The sequence below is a fragment of the Penaeus monodon genome, chromosome 15, assembly GCF_015228065.2.
Source record: "Penaeus monodon isolate SGIC_2016 chromosome 15, NSTDA_Pmon_1, whole genome shotgun sequence".
In the NCBI taxonomy this organism is placed as follows: domain Eukaryota; kingdom Metazoa; phylum Arthropoda; class Malacostraca; order Decapoda; family Penaeidae; genus Penaeus; species Penaeus monodon.
The window spans coordinates 25,434,319-25,434,535 of NC_051400.1; the positions used below are offsets into that span (position 1 = coordinate 25,434,319).

At 28.1% G+C, this 217-nt stretch overlaps 1 protein-coding gene across 1 annotated transcript in view; it reads right to left on the reverse strand.

Moving 5' to 3' along the window:
* The window catches only part of LOC119582273, a 2,836-nt gene that overhangs the window by 249 nt on the left and 2,370 nt on the right, over nt 1–217 (reverse strand). The gene's annotated exons all lie outside the window — the stretch shown is intronic.

A 217-nucleotide genomic window follows, 5' to 3' on the forward strand; every position in this document is an offset into this window, starting at 1 on the left:
CAACGGTCTTGACATATGACTAAAAAAAAACGAATTCAGTGACTCACGGGAAAAAAAATCATCATGCAACTCATAGAAAGACTCGGTCAATGACTCACAGAAAAAAAAAATGATGTAAACAGAAAAAAATTATGACTCACAAAAAAAAATATTATATATTTCACAGAAAAAAAAAAATATTATGAATCGTAGAAAAAATATCTTATGTGACCCACAG